General features: G+C 44.5%; 1 protein-coding gene across 1 annotated transcript in view; it reads right to left on the bottom strand.

Moving 5' to 3' along the window:
* The window catches only part of KIAA1217 (KIAA1217 ortholog), a 290,673-nt gene that overhangs the window by 94,922 nt on the left and 179,579 nt on the right, over positions 1 to 16,172 (bottom strand).

The following is a 16,172-nucleotide window of genomic DNA, read 5'->3' on the forward strand; positions in this document are numbered from 1 at the left end:
ACCTCCCAGTACCCATCCTCCTGGGGAGTGTAGTTCCTTCCCACGCGGACTCTGGGCGTGGCCATGTGACTTGTTCTGACCAATGAGACCTTAGCAAGTAAGATGCAAAATGGAGGCTTGGTGAGTGCTTGCATAAGAGACCTTGTCCTCTTGATGTGTGATCTTGGATGCTCCCTCCAAGAACCAAGCTTCTGTGAGTCCACGGGGGGAGGCCACATGAAGAATAACAAAAGCCCTGACTGAAGGCTCCCACTAAGCATCCATTCTATACACCACTGGCCAGTCGTGGGGGTGACCCACCTTGGGAGGAGAACCCCCAGCTCCAGGTGACCTGCCGCAGCTGCCAACACATGGAACCTAAATGGGATGCCTCCTCCCAAGCCCTGCCCAAATTACAGAATAAAGCAAGTAAGTAACTGTTGATTTAATTCACTATGTTTACGTAGTGAATTGTTATTCAAAAATGCGTTACTGAAACAGGGTATCAAAGATTCTGACATTTAATCTGACTCCACTTCTTGTGAGGATCTACTGAGGACAGACTACTATCACTAGAGTAAGCTTTGGCAGGAGACTCAGAAAAAGCACAGAATATGACTTCTGGTTACAGTAAGGCAATTTATGTAATAAATTTGTCTCTATCTCCTCCTGAAATTCCATTAAAGTGACAATGAAGATTAAAAAAGCATAGATCAAAGAATTAAGGGAATCAGAGAGGAAAGAGTACCAGACAAGAAAAGGCCGACACCTGAGTCTTCAAGGGGAGAACTCCAGATAAAACACGTAGGGCTAGGGAAGCTCCAGAAGCAAGGGACCAGATCCCTCTGAGGAAGGCAGACTGAGTGGAAAGCATTAGGCCTGACTGAATTTTCTTTTCTTTCTAATGGTGCTGCAAACTTCGCCGAAGCTTGCTTTCTGTCCCAATCAGCCAACTGACATCCCACATCCACAGAAGACCAAAGAGGTAGAACCAAACAGACTGGATTCTGGCTCACTAGGCGTGGGGAGGGTAGGTGAGGTGCCTTCTCACAGAATGTTTGCAAAGGGGTGACCTTCAGTCAAGAAACTGGAGGAACCCCTCTAGGAAAGCTGACTGGCCTGTGAGAAAAGATCAATAGATTTTTGAGGGTGATGCTCACATTCTGTTTGATCCTCATTATGAACTGGCCCAACCCATATATGAAAGCTTCCAGTCAGGATGACCACGTCTCACTCACACATTTGCAGGCTACCCAGAATTAACAGATGCTTCATACAAGCCACTAACACGAGACACCAAATAAACAGAAAACAGAAACTCAGAAATGAGGAGAGAGTCCAAGAAAAGGGGAACATTTGGAGAGCAAGAGTGAACTCTGGGAATAATGAGAGCAGGAATTAAAACTTCAGGAAGGAAGAGCGATGCCTGGCTGGCTCCATTGGTAGAATATGTGACTTGATCTTGGGGTTGGGTGTGGAGTTTACTTAATTAAAAAAAAAAAATTCAGGGAGGAAGAAAAGTCGATGAAATCTCAGAAAGTGGAGCAAAAAGATGAAGGGACAGGAGAGAGGGAAAAATAATAAGAAAAACAGAAAATGATGTCCGAGCATCCCAAGTATTACTAATGGGAATCTGGGTCAAAGAGATCAGGAAAAACAGAAGACTTACAAAAAGCATTAAAAAAATTTCCCCCCACACTGAAGAGTCTGAGATCGGAGACTGAGAAAGGTTCTGAAATACACGACACAATCAGGGTGGTCACTGAGAGATTCCAGATGGCAGAGGGGAGAACAGGAAGTCCTACAAGCTCCCAGAGCGTTGGAGAGAAAAGTCACAAACAAAGGAGCAACAGTCAGAAAGGCATGAGTTTTCTCAACAGCAACCCAGAAACCAGAAGACTAACAGAGAAATAGCTCCGAACATCCAGAGGGCAATATTTTTGATCGAGATCTCTATCCATCCAGGTCATCGTTCAGATATTTCTGAAAAGTCTGCTTCTCAGTGAGGCCTTCCCTCACCACCTCTGTCAAAATTTCAGCACCCATTCTTCCAAATCCTTCATACTCCCCACTCTCGTTGCATTTCTATTCCTCAGCATTTTTCCCATATGCTATAATTCCTATTTTAACTCTTTTCTATCATTTATCATCACCTCCTTCCTCTAGACTGTAAGCTTCACGAGGTCAAGGATTTTTTTTTTTTAATGTTTTTGTTGTTGTTGTTCACCTCAGTACCCTTAGTACCCACAGATACTACCTGTTACACAGCAGGTTCTCAATAAATGTTTGTGGAATGAATGATTTACCAGTCGGCCAAAAGGAGTGTTCATTTGGGGGTCTACCCAAGCTACAAGAGTTTTTGCTACATGAAACAGCCTCGTGACCTGTTCCCAATCTGAATACACATTAGAAGTATTTTCTGAAGTGGCTGTTTCCTTGACTGGAGTAGTCCTTTTGCACTAATCATAAGCAGAGGAAATTTTGATACTCAGCTTCTTTAGGGAACTACTTTTTCAAGATATCCATGCTGTTCCACATTCCACAGAATCCCAAAAAATCCTCTCAAGTCTGTCTGATCACAGATCTTGCAATTCTTCACCCCAAACAGGAGATGTGGTGACTGTCCCACATGATCCATGATGCCACAGCTAAAGGCCAAAACCACTCTTGAGGTCTGGGCCCCAACCATGCTTGGGCGAGGTCCCCTGCCAATGGGCCACTTACAGCCTCACTACAGTCAAACAGCACAGCCTCATTTACCCGAAGGGCCTGGTTTTCATTCCTACATCTGCATTCTGTACATGTGTGTGCTTGAAATAGAATTTGTAGGCTCTGAGTGAAAAAAAAAAAAAAAAAAAAAAAGGGCCCAAATTACGGTTACCTCAGGGTCTGGCTGGTGCTGCCGCCAGCTGGGTACACAAGTCCAGTTATAGATCGTGAAAATCCGGAGAAGATGGGAAAGATGCCTTTACAAACAGAGGAGAACAGTCTTTTTGTACTTGATTCAGTCTGCTTTCTCAATTCAGGAGAGGTATTCAGAAATGCTTGAACTCAGAAGGAAATCTCTTAATGTATGATGGCGGTTTACTGGCACCGTGATCAGATTCAGTACGCTCTGGCATCCTTTCCTAGCTCAAAGGGTGGCGGCTTCCTCCAGAATACAGGGGAAGTCTGAAGGCCTTTGGATCAAAAACTCCCTTTTTATGAAGAAGGGAAGAGGAGTGGGAAATGCATTTATAGGACGTCTGCTATGCGTCAGAAACGGGACGCACAGGCTTCACTTAATCAGCACAGCATCTCTCCTCAGGTCGGTATTATGGCCCCATTTCACAGAGAGGGGAAAACAAAGCTCAGAAGGTTCAAGTCATTTGCCTAAAGTAAAAGCTACTAAATGGTTAACGCGCTCATATATCCCATTTCTGTCCATCCACAGACCTGAGGGTGTCTTCCTTGAAGCCTGTGGCCTCTGAAATCCCACCCTGAGTGATACCCATCTCCTTCGACCTCCCTTTCTGGACCCTCTTAGCTGCCCTCACACTTTTTTGCCTGACCCTCTGCTTGAAGACGCTGAGCGTGACAGGGGGTCAGCTCGGAGAAAAGATTCTTGTCTTTAAGTCAGCTTCAATGTTGGACACATGGTTAGAAACAATCCGCATGCTGAGGGGGGCAGGGGGGAGAGGGGGAGGTACAGAGCTCCAGAAGCAAGAAAGCGTTCATATGAACCTTGGGATACCTGGAGCCTCTCTGAGAAGCCAGAATATTCAAGAATTCTTCCACCTCAATGGCCCTGCAGAGACAATGTGGATTTTTCACCAAGAACTCTCAGTCATTTTTTTACCAAAAAAAGTACACTTGGCAGGTCACGTTTGTGCAACACATCCTCAGAATCAGTTCCGGAACGTGGGACATCCTCTCAGTTACCTTGACTGGTACGCAAGGATTTTCACACGGTCACCTGGCTTGGACTGAATGTCTGTGTGTCTGTCCCAGCCCCCACCCTGCCTTCTTCTGTGGAAATCTTAATCCCCCGATGGTTTTGGGAGTGGGGCCTCTGGGAGCTAATTCAGTCAGGAAGACGGAGCACCCTGATGGGATTAGTGCCCTTCAAAGAAATGAGCTGGTTTTCTCTCTCTGCTCTCACTGTGTGGGGATACAAAGTGGAGACTGTCCCCTGTAGACCATGAAGGAGGCCCTCCCCAGACGCCGGATTTGCTGGTGCTGCGGTCTTGACCTTTCCAGCCTTTCCAACGGTGAGAAACAAATGGTTTTAAGATACTCAGTCTAGGGTGGGGCGCCTGGGTGGCTCAGTCAGTTAAGTGTCTGGCTCTTGATTTTGGCTCAGGTCACCGTCTCAGGTTCCTGAGATCCAGCCCCAGGTTGGGCTCCTCGAGTTCAGTGGGGAGTTGGCTTCTCTCTCCCTCTGCCCCTCCCCCCACCCACATGCACTGGGGCATGAGAGCTCTCACTCTCTCTTCCAAAAATAAGTAAATAAATAAATCTTAAAAAAAAAAAAAAAAGATAGTCTGTGGTAATTTGTTATAGCAGCCTGGATGGACTAATACGGACCTATCTCCTATTCCTGCCTTATGATCCCAAACTGTGCCATATTCCCATGGCACTAGAGTTCCAGAAATCCTGTTGTCCTGTGAACTTGTCAGGCACATTTTTGCTGCACGCCATGTCATTGCCTTCGGTGATCTCCCTGCCAGTTTCCTTGGCATGCACAGGACCTTCTCTGGGCGATTTTCCCCCACCACTCCTCTATCACTTTGCCACTAAGAATTGAGGAATGAATTTTTCTAACATAAGTGCTCACATTGTGTTCTACTGAAACTGTAAGCATAGTTTTTAATTCCACAGTATGATTAGCTGTATTCATTAGATGGGAGTATAGTAGAATGTTAGGCACAAAGTAGATGCTCACATATCTTTTAGCTGAAAAGAATTCAATTCTCCATGTGATGTGGCCAACTTAACAAGTATGCTTGCCTTGGTGCAGCCATTTTGGAAAACAGTGTGGAGATTCCTCAAGAAATTAAAAATAGAGAGCTTCCCTATGACCCTGCAATTGCACTACTGGATATTTACCCCGAAGATACAGATGTAGTGAAAAGAAGGGCCATCTGTACCCCAATGTTTATAGCAGCAACGGTCACAGTCGCCAAACTGTGGAAAGAACCAAGATGTCCTTCAACGGACGAATGGATAAGGAAGATGTGGTCCATATACACTATGGAGTATTATGTCTCCATCAGAAAGGATGAATACTCAACTTTTGTAGTGACATGGACGGGATTGGAAGAGATTATGCTGAGTGAAATAAATCAAGCAGAGAGAGTCAATTATATGGTTTCACTTATTTGTTGAGCATAACAAATAGCATGGAGGACAAGGGGTGTTAGAGAGGAGAAGGGAGTTGGGGTAAATTGGAGGGGGGAGGTGAACCATGAGAGACTATGGACTCTGAAAAACAATCTGAGGGTTTTGAAGGGGTGGGGGGTGGGGGGTTGGGGGAACCAGGTGGTGGGTATTATAGAGGGCACGGATTGCATGGAGCACTGGGTGTGGTGCAAAAATAATGAATATTGTTACGCTGAAAAGAAAAACAAAAAACAAAAAACAAGTATGCTTGCCTTCTGGCATGCCTTCTACAATCTCCCCTAAATGGCATTTTCCACAGGCAGATGATGGTGACAATTCCAAATGACCTAAATTCCTCAGTTTCCCCAAATCCAATTTAAGATTATGCAGATCAATATTTGCATTACAACTACTGCGAATGGCTAACACCTTAAAAATATTAAGAGCTCTTATAGTATCTTCTAGTAGGAAACTCACTCTTCAACTCAATAAGAAAAACATAAATATTAAAATATCAAGATAGCTTTTTATGCTTATAAAACTGGCAGAGGTTTTTATAATACAATAAACAATGCTGACAAGGATCGGGAAAATGAATTTTCTCACATACCACAGTTGGGAAAATCAAATGACACCACATCTCTAAAGGGTTCATTATTAATATATGTCAAAAGCTGCCCAAATTATATATATGCTTTGAACCAGTAATTCCATTTCTACATATTTGTGCACAAAGATACAGTAATGGGGGTGCTTGATAAGGCATCATCTGTAAGAGCAGTATAGGGAAATCCCAATAGTAGGATTTTTAAGTAATAAATTAATTCACTTAAGAAATCTATTCATTGAACACGACCCTGTTATTAAAAGGAATTCTAGGGGCACCTGGGTGGCTCAGTGGGTTAAGCCTCTGTCTTCGGCTCCGGTCATGATCTCAGGGTCCTGGGATCGAGCCCCACATTGGGCTCTCTGCTCAGCGGGGAGACTGCTCCCCCTTCCCCCGCCTACTTGTGATCTCTCTCTCTCTCTGTGTCAAATAAATAAATAAAACCTTAAAAAAAAAAGGAAATCTAGAAGAATACGAGAAAACCTTTATATTTTGTTTAATGATAAAACACACTACAAAACAGAAAGGAACTCGATTTGCAAAAGTCCATGAATCCCCTTGACGGCAGCGACGGATCCAGGTTTTGTATGGTCTGAAGCTTATAGAGTTTTGAGGCCCCTCTTTAAGAACAACAACACAAGTTAGAAACCTAAAACTCAGTTTGAAAGTTAATTGTTTACTTACAGGGGCTGAACCTTGCTTGCATCAGGCTCATGGTAAGTCTACCTATTTGATGACCACACACCGAAATGACAAGACTGATGGTTTCTGGGTGGTAAGCTCATGGCTGGTAATGCTCACTACGATTTTCTGTACCTTCTGTTCTACACTTTCTAAAATAAGTATGCTTTGATTTGATCACTTGAAAAGATAACCCCATGGTTCTAAAAAGACTGGCCCATTAGGGATTCTACTCAGTAAACTGACTAGTATTTGGGGGCCCAAAGAAATGGGCCATGGGAGGCTGCTCCTACAGAAACTTCCAGGGGGAGCCGGCAGAATGTAAGTAAATTGGCTTCTGAAATGGGAAAGACATCGGTATTGAATATAAACGAAAGATTCCAGGATGGGTAGCACATTCGTGTACCCTTAAAAGGCTGAATTCAAGAGTCTTTGGATTTAAGACAAAATGAATTGAGGGGGACCTGTCGGGGTGCCTTCATTCATTCACCACATAAGCCTCTATGGTGTGCCAGGTCCTATACCAGGAAGGGGAGGTACAACGCTAACCCTGTGGTCACCCTCTGTGTTCTAACCACCCCACCAGGAGTTCCATAAAGGACACTGTTCTTTAGAAGTTAGCAATTCACACCTCACACCAGCTGACGTTCTGTTTCAGGCACAGCAGCGATTTCCAGACCAGTCTGCGTGTGTTCCTTGAACAGTTCCAGCACACCCCCAGAGGTCAGTAACTTTTTCCGTCCCGGAGAAGACCCATGCTGCGAGGTCACTTCCTACGGAGTAGCTTTTCAAGGAGGTGACAAAGCAGGATGGAGATAGTTGCCTTGTGAGGACAGACGAGATGATAGAAAATTTATTCTTCAGAGCAAGTCTGGATGCTCTTTCGTTTTGGAATAAGTTGACCACTCTCCGATTTCAGTCTCTTCGTTTTGAGTAAACACCAAGTCTTTGCATCGCGTTCTGAAAATGACTGTATCCATCAAATCTTTCATTCCATCCAAATACCTGATAGTTAAAGGCAATGTGAGACTTTGTTGAGTCTTCAGCTAACTTATCTTCTAATAGTTATACCCGAGGAACTATGGAGACCCTCTCAGAGTCCCTAATGGAGAAACCTGTTGAAAGGCTGAAAATTTCCAAGCAAATAAATAGAAGTTTTATGCCAAATTCTGGTTTAGAATGTGCTCCAAAGACTCATAATTGTGGGTCCACTTGTTTTTAGCATCATGGAAGAACATGTTAGAGCAACGCGTTTGTTGCAAATTGAATACGATAGAGTCTTGCCCCCTCAACAGCCTGACAGACAGCCATCACTGGACAGAGTTCTGCTCGGAGGCACTCATTCTCCATACAGAGTCTTAGTAATGGCACCATCAGGGCTTAACCCCTCCATTTTGTTTTGTTCCCAATAAAATGATACAGCTGGGACTCAATGATAATACCATTGAAGTGAGCATCCCAAGGCATTTCTCTAAAAATAAAATGCCTTGAAGCATCTGCTGATGACTTCTGGAATCACACTGTGTTCAAGTCATAAATGTGTCTGATGCTGATTCCTAGTACTGGGGCCATATTCATTCCCAGGGGATATTGCTGTCTTTTTCCACGGATGGTTAGACACGCGTCTATGAAGAAGCTATAATGCAAAGTCACGAAAGAACTTGCAGCAATGTCAGCGGAGTCAATCATTTAATCTTAAAGGTTACTCAGCAATTAAGGTAGAAAGGGTATGAAGATGCTGTGAGAAACACTGTAATTAAATTGAGTATGGGTACTGTACCACTGTAACTGAATTCTCTCTTATACTTACGATGAGCTGTCAGTTAAATTAAACATCACAATGTTCATTCATTTTATGAGCTAGTATTAGTATGAATAATAGGAAAGTAGTAAGAGGAAAAACTTCAAGTTTAAATGCAAACCCCTAAATAAAATATTAGTAAAACCAGCCTAGCGATGTATGAAAAAATACATAACAACCAAGAAGAATTTATCATAAGAATATATGGACTACAGAATCTAGTCCTAATACAGTCTGCAATAAGAAATGAGCAAAGGGACTCCTGGGTGGTTCAGTCAGTTAAGCACCGACTCTTGGTTTCAGCTCAGGTCATGATCTAAGGGTTGTGGGACTGAGTACCGAGTCAGGCCCTGTGCCAAGCATGGAGCCTGTTTAAGACTTTCCCCCCTCCCCTACTTGCATTCTCTATTGCTTAAAAAAAAAAAAAAAAAAAAAAAGAAATAGAAAGAAGTAACGAGAAGCTATATAGGATAATCTTGATAGTGTCAGAAAAATGTTAAGAAAAATCCAAAATACATTCATAATTTTAAAAAATTAAGAATTAAAGAGAACTTTCTTAACTTCTTAACTTTCTTAACGCTTAATGATGAAATATCAGAAGCATTCAGTTTAAAGTTAGATTTTGGGAGGGCGCCTCGTTCAGTTGGTGGAGCATGTGACTCTTGATCTCAGGGTTTTAAGTTTGAGCCCCATGTTGGGTGTAGAGATTTCTTAAAAATAACGTCTTTAAACTCGGATTTTTTGCTATTGGTGCATCTGAAGTCAGTTTGATGAGCACTGTTAATACAAGGAAAAGAAAGAAAAGGCTTGTGGATTAGAAGGGATAGTCAAAACTGTGATCATTTTCAGGTCATCTAATGGAGAAGTCACGGAAACCTGCAGACACTATTAGAACCAATAAGGATTCAGTATTACTGAATGATGTAAGATCAATATATCGAATCAACAGCAACACCAAATACTAGAAAAAATTAGAAAATGCAGTTTAATAAAAATATAGAGCAACAACATGGCAATTTTGAACAACAGCAGTAAGAGGGAATACTGGCCGGGGCGTCTGGGTGGCTCAGTGGGTTAAGCCTTTGGCTTAAGTTCAGGTCATGATCTCAGGGTCCTGGGATCGAGCCCCACATCAGGCTCTCTGCTCAGTGTGGAGACTGCTTCCCCCCACCCACCCGCCTGCCTCTCTGCCTACTTGTGATCTTTCTCTCTCTCTTTCTCTCTGTGTCAAATAAATAAATAAATAAAAATCTTAAAAAAAAAAAAAAGAAAAAGGAATACTCACTCTATCAACACTGTTAACACTGTGGTTTGAGCACAGGGATAGAACAAACAATTACAGAACAGAAGAGCCTAGCCAAAGACCCAGATTTTATGAAAGCTTGATATATGTGACAGAGGGCTGGTACAAATCCGTGGAGAAGTTGCTGTTTATTTTTATTTATTTTTTAAGATTTTATTTATTTATTTGACAGAGAGAGAGAGCAAGACCACAAGCAGGGGGAGCATCAGAGGGAGAGGGAGAAGCGGGCTCCCCACTGAGCAGAGAGCCCAATGCAGGGCTCTCTTCTAGTACTCTGGGATCATGACCCGAAACAAAGGCAACCACTTAACTGACTGAGTCACTCACGAGCCCCGAAATTATTGTTTAATAAATAGTATCAGGAAGATGGGTTCTCCAAATGGAAAAAGTAAAAACAAAACAAAACAAAAACCATAAAAAACAAAAACGGTAAGGGCCTATTTAGCTAGAGCGATTCCGTCCGGGTAAACAATGGCCTTGTTGTTTATACAGTAAAACTTAAACTGTCCTGCGGCCCCTTTCCCCAGGGGACTTACTTCAAACAAGTCCCGGAAACTAGTCCCAGGTAACAAAGCCCAAATACAAGGGTGGGTCAGGCCAGGTGAAGGTATCCCATCAGTGGGGGCGCATACTGTCTCCCTAGCTACCAAGGAGTATGGGCCCCGCCCTTAGGGTGCCCCCTGGGTGCCAATTCTGACCAAGGTGATAGGCTAGTTCAAATATCTACTATATGGTAAATTGTAATTCAACTGGCCACTTATGTGTGACCTAGCAGGGCTGTGCAGCTTTCTCTGTGTTACAATCTCATTGGTCACCTGCGCGTGGCCAGGCCCAACCACATGGCCTTTGCCCTTAAAAGCTAGTCTGTAAGGCAGAGGGAGGTCGCCTCTTTGCAAGAGACAGCCCTGGCCAGTCAGTTTGATTCTCGATGTTTGGTGCGAAATAAAGCTTTGCTTGACCTTCGCTTTGTATCAGTCTCACTCCTCTGACCATGGACCCAACAAAACAAAAACCTTTCCTTATACTACAAGTAAAATAAATTCCCGATGGACTCAAGACCTGTATGTGAGAAGTTAAAACTATGAGATTTGAAAAAACAAAACAAAACACGGTGCTCAATCTCCCAGCACATCAGTATAGGGACTTTTTACAAGAAATAAAAACCAAAAGCCACAGAGAAAAAATACTGCTTAATGACGCTACATTAAAACGAATATTTTTACATAAAAGGCATTATCAACAAAATAAAGACAAGCCGCAGTCTGGGAGAAGTCACTTACAGCTTACACGCTCTACCCAGGATGAGTATTCAGAATAATTAAAGAACCTTATAAATAAGAAAATAGAAAATGAAATGGAGCAATAACAGATATCCAAAATCGGACACAGAAAGTCAACTCACAGAGGAAGAAGCACCAGCAGTCGATAATCGTAAAAGTCTCCAGCCTCCGTATTCCTTATGGAAGTAAAAATGGAAACAATGACATACCCAACCCAGAGGCAAAAGTCAGTAAACCCTAATAACCTAATAAGGTCACTGTTACTCAGTGCTGGTGGGACACCTGACAAAGCCAAAGTCGTGCATCCTGTCCCCCGGCTATTTCTTTAAATTATCCACCCCAGAGAGCAATCTCACAAGCAAGCCCTTGTTCTAGAACGCTCGCTGCAACCCCAGTTCCCACCAATTGGTTCTCAGGGGTTTATTCCTGTAGTGGGACAGTCAACAGCACTCACAGTGAATGAACCAGAACCACGTGTATCCTCAGGGATCAATCTCAGATACCTCATTTGAGGGGATCTAGAAAGTTACAGAGGATACATGCAGTATGTTCCTATTTATGTGACGTTTTATAACACAGAAAAATAACATGTACTACTTATGAAGATATGGATGGAAGCACCGAAGCTCTCAGGCAGTCACATCCCCCAACTTCAGCATGGAGTTAGCTCTAGGAAAGGAGGAGGGGCATGGGAGGTGATGGAATGTTACATTTTACTTCTTTAAAAAATGCCAGAGGGTGGAAGCAGTTACAGAAAGAGTTTTCCTTTTGGGGGCACCTGGCTGGCTCAGTCAGAGACACATGGGACTCTACATCTTGCAGTCAAGAGTTTGAGCCCCACATTGGGTGTAGAGATTACTAAAAACAAACAAAAAGAAACTTTAAAAAAAGAAAAAGATAGTTTTCCTTTCAAAATTGGACAGATGCTGGGGCACTCGGGTGGTACGGTAGGTTAAATGTCAGACTCTCGTTTTGGCTTAGCTCATGATCTCAAGTTACGAGATGAGTGCAGAGCCGACTTGAGGTTCTCTCTCTCCCTCTCCTGCCCCTCCTGCATGTGCTAGTTCTCAAAACAATACACGAATAAATCTTTAAAAAAAAAAGACAGAAACTTAGAGCACTTGCCATGTGTCAGACCCTGACCTTTGCAAATATTAATTCCTTTAATCTTCTCTATGAGGCTGCTACTATAACCACTCCCATTTCACAGATGAGGAACACTGAGGCAAGAGAAGTAACTTGTGTAACTCCGTTAATGACTGCAACCACTGCACTGTGCAGTCTCTCAGGTGTTAAACAGATGTGAGTTTCTATTTAATTTTGGTAATGTCTATTATGTTTTCTGTCTTTTTCTATTAAAAAAAGCCCATATATATATATATGTGTGTGTGTGTGTGCATACATACATATATGTGTGTATACACGTGTGTGTGTGTATATATATTTTAAGAATGCCAAATAATGTTGTCCTAATAGTGTCCTTTCCACAAGACAGTGGCAAGTGTCCTTTCTAGCTTGCACATGGATGTAGTTATGGGAATTCAGGATGTTTTCCCTGACTTGTGAAAAAATAATGGGTATCGAAATTCTATAGTACAAGCAAAGGATAAAGGCCACAAAAGGAAGAAGGAGATTTTCTTAAAGGCAAGAATAAAAGTATAAGACAGTAATCACGGTCTCAGAAAAAAATTAATTGACCTTTCAAGGATATGAAAGATTCAACTTTTACAGTTTCCAATGCATGTTTTCAAAGGATCAGAAAGACTCTAGCTATAATTCAGAAAAAAGCCTAGAACCACCCCACTAGGAGATTTATACATCCTGCATTTTCTTCAATCACAGGCACAGAGATCACGGACCTTAGTAAGAAACCATCTGAGTTAATCTGAAATTTACTCTCTCTTCTAAATTATTAGCAGTTTACATAATAACTAGTAATTATTATGGATGAATAAATATATCTTTGGAAAAGTTTTCTGTATGAAATTTTAGTTTTTATGTTATCTACAGGTAGATTAAAAAAAAACCCACCAATATATAGTGTTAATTTTATTCTTCAGAATTTCTTTTACTTTCTACTATTCTGCAAATGTTATTTTGCTTGGAAAGGTAACAACTGTTCGGTCCTCAAGCTGTGGGAGAAAGACTTTGCAAGACATTGATAAGTTGAGCCTCTTTTCTATCCTCGTAGGATAGAAAATCTTCAGGATCACCAGGAATTTCCAGAGGAAACTTTTCCAGGTAAATGGGAGCAGCGGTGCTTCTTTATACTTTGATATGATAATGGCAATAAAATAAAAACCATCCTGTGATGAGAAATGTCATCAACAAATGCTGTAGACTCAATCTCTCGGATCCCGTTCCGTAGGGTAGACTCCCTCCGTTTTGAAACTCATGTTTAAGTAGGAAATGGGGGATGCTTGGGCCCCAAAGAGCCTTGCCTTCTGGTGCCAACTCCGCCCATGCCTTTTCTTTGCAGGATCCCTCTGTCCAGCCGCACCCTTGGTTTCCTGCCAAAGTCCAGGCTTCCGCAGGGGCTGGACAGCCATGTTAGTACTCCCTGTCCCTGTCGGTCTGTGATTCTCAAGAACTCACCCCCTCGCTACCAGCTCAGGGAAATATTCTGGGGGGTGGGGAATGACCCTTAGATAATCAGTAAATGATGGGGGTCTTTGCCACCCTGAGGTCTTGGGGTGCATCCACTCATGTCATCGGGCGCAAAAGAGGGACCTGCCTCAGTCAGAGGGTGACCTTCTGGCTACAGGCAGCCATTGAGAGCTCTTCAGGAGCACTCGGATTTTCCTCCTTGCCCTTCGGTTCCCAGGGTCCGCGGAAAAGGCAGAGCAGGGCGTGTGGCCAATTAGGAGGGCGAGGCACGCACTGGGCAGAGCAGCTGTTCCTTTTCTGGGCGGCTTTTTCTCAGCTTCTTCTTAGGTGTCTGAGGGGGAGGCTCAGAATTCTTTTCCAGAAAGTGGTGAGAAAGAGCGTGTGGGCAGTTTAGGGGAATTCATATCTCACTGGCCTTCATTTGGAGCTCTTAAAAAAAAGCACACAGAATTGCTGTTTCTCCGTTGTGACCCTAAAACATAAGGCAACCCACCCAATGCCAACTCATGGGAATGATTAACCTCCTTCCTGTTTGGGATCAGATTCCATGGAAATGCGGGGTTTCTCCCAGCCCCAACACAGGTGCATGCCCCCCAAGTATGGAGGGGTGAGGAGGGGTGAGGGCGGCAGGGCTGCATGGGGGGCCCGTGGACGACACACATCCACGCAGGTTGGGGCATGGCTCACGAGGCGGGGGTGGGTGGCTCTACGGACAGGGGCTGGCAAGAGCCTTCTCCATCTCGTCGTGATCCAGCAGAGAACTCTTGCGAGCATTTCTGAGAAGGCGAAAATCCAATCTCGCTTTCTCTGTGGTCACAAAGGTCTATTTATCAAAGTATGAGGATAGCACATATTTTATCTAACCGTTTGCCAGCTTGATTTATAGCTTTAAAATATTTAGACAGATGGTCTATGAGCCCCCCTCTGCTCCTGCCCCAGGCGGGCCGGAGGGTGACCCAGAAAAGATGAGCTGCGTTTCCCCAACATCGGCTTCGAAGCAAGGGATGGGCCCGTCCTCGCCTTCTGGCATTCAAGCTGGTAGGCCATCCACTGCATCAACAGGGGATTCTGTATTTAATTTTTGAGTAGTCCTCATGGAAGCAGGTACCCGTGTGCCCTCTCCTTCTCCAGGGATTCGGTCACTTTATTTTCGGTTTTACGTTGGTCGGAAAGGCGGAGTCACGCTGAGCAGCTTTCAGTAGCTGCACGTTTTCTACATCGTCCAACTGCTTTGGGCACTATTTCAGCTCCCCTGTTTCCTTTTACTATTACATGCTGGATATTTCTCTTATCTTTTCGCTACCTGAGTCCTCTGGGCTCTTAACAGACTTTCCCGGGGTGGCTTTCAAGCCACAACCGTCCTGTGGACACTCCCAGACAGACCCAGCTGGGCTCCAGCCCCCAAGGGAGCAGTGACAGAGCACGAGGCAGGGGGAGTCTGTTCCGAGGCTTGTCCGTGGCCTCCTGCCCGCTCCTCCTCCCCGCGTCTTGCCTGCTGCTCCGGCATCCCTCCTCCTGTGTCCTCGGGTCCATGCCAGAGGGTGTGGATCTTCTGGAAGCCTCTGTCCTTGCCCCTCTACACACCCTGCCCCCAAGGGGAGATCTGGAATGTCCTCTCAGCTCTGGCCAAAAGCATAAAGGGGTAAAGGGGTCCTCAAGAGAGCTCCTGCTTAGGGGACTCCAGAGAGACGGCCGGGTGAAGGCCCCCCACAAAGCCTCCAAGGCCCGCAAGAGTGCTTGGGGTGGTGCATACGGGGTCCCTGAGTGGGAGAGAAACGGGATGGGGTTGAGACTGGCCTATTGGTCAGCTGTTCTGATCCAGGGCCTGCGGTGTACGTGGGGGAGCGGAGTCGTTGGGAAGGGGCTTTTCAAAGTTTTTGTCAGGCTTATGTCCTTTTGCCCAGGCTACCCCTTGATGCCCCCCCCAGACCCCCCGTCACTGCCCGGCCCCCAGCACACAGGGACCCCAAGGAAGGGACTGGCGCTGGGGGCTAAGGGCCAAGACGTCCGTCTCTAGGACCGCGCTCTGAAAACTGAGCTTTCTAACTGCCCTCAGATCAGATCCCCAAAGACTTTTTATTGTATCTTTACCTTCTATTTCCCTCTGGTACTTTCTGAAGTGGCGTGGAGGAGACATCACACACGCCGCTACTTCCTTCTCTCTGTTTCCCTTTGAAGCTGCAGTGCTGCCTTTTGAGAGCAGCTTCTGTTCTCAACCACAAGATCACAATAAAGAACAAATGTCGGAGGGGAGGCGAAAGCAGCCCTGGGAGCGGTGGGTGGGGACCGGCCGTGGTGACCAAGCATCCGTGCTCAGAGCCCTGTCCCCGGGACCCCCGGGTCACTGCTGGTAAAAGACCATCCCTGCGTCCAGATTCACCATCAACAGCCCTTCTCTCTCTCTCCCCACTTTCATAGGTAAGAGTCCCCGCTAAGTGCCTCAAGATCAAAATGGCAGTTGTTGACATTCCTACTAACGGTATCGGGAGAGAAGCCACGAGCCCTATAGCACCTGGACCCGCTCGATTAGCTAAAGAAGAAATCAAGCCAAGT

The sequence above is a fragment of the Mustela putorius genome, unplaced genomic scaffold (genome assembly GCF_011764305.1).
Source record: "Mustela putorius furo isolate JIRA1106 unplaced genomic scaffold, ASM1176430v1.1 tig00000827_pilon_pilon_pilon, whole genome shotgun sequence".
NCBI lineage: Eukaryota > Metazoa > Chordata > Mammalia > Carnivora > Mustelidae > Mustela > Mustela putorius.